Genomic DNA, 634 nt, shown 5'->3' with positions numbered 1-634 from the left:
GAGGGCCTATTAGATGTAGATCTTACCTATCATAAGATCAGGGATATGGCTGAATGAAATACAGCAGTAAGAAGGAGCCAAGGGGTAGCAGTAGAAAGGCTGCAGAAAAAATCATGAGCCCAGAGAAAGGGACAACGGAGGTTAGGGGGTGGGGTTGAAATGGGAGACGAAAGCAGACGACAGAACATTGTTAGACAGCAGGAAAGGAATTGAAAAGAGAAAAACTTTTAGAGAAGAAAACTGTTTCCTTCGCTATCTGGATTCGAACCCGGGACCTATTGAATGAGAGGCGAACACCTTAACCGGCCACGAGAACCCCCGGACTGGTTTTGCTGCTGCATCATATTCAGAGAGGTTGTGGCATACAGGGGCAACCCACAGGAATGGGGAGGGATGGGGTGGGGGGCTGCGCCCTTTTTTGCTAAGACAACAGAGTTTTTTGCACTTCTGGACCGTTGTGGAGTGTTAGGTCCTGTACAATTGCAATAATGACTCTCCTCCACACTTTAGAGAAACCGAAATCCCTATGAAATTGTTCAAATCCATTTTATCCAGGCTTAACTTGTTTGTTTGTTTGGGGTTTTTGTTGGGGTTTTTGTTGTTGTTGGGGGGGGGGTTTTGTTTGTTTTTTTTG

Source organism: Aplysia californica, unplaced genomic scaffold (genome assembly GCF_000002075.1).
Source record: "Aplysia californica isolate F4 #8 unplaced genomic scaffold, AplCal3.0 scaffold00128, whole genome shotgun sequence".
NCBI classification, from domain to species: Eukaryota; Metazoa; Mollusca; class Gastropoda; order Aplysiida; family Aplysiidae; genus Aplysia; species Aplysia californica.
Note: the sequence above shows the minus strand (reverse complement) of the source record.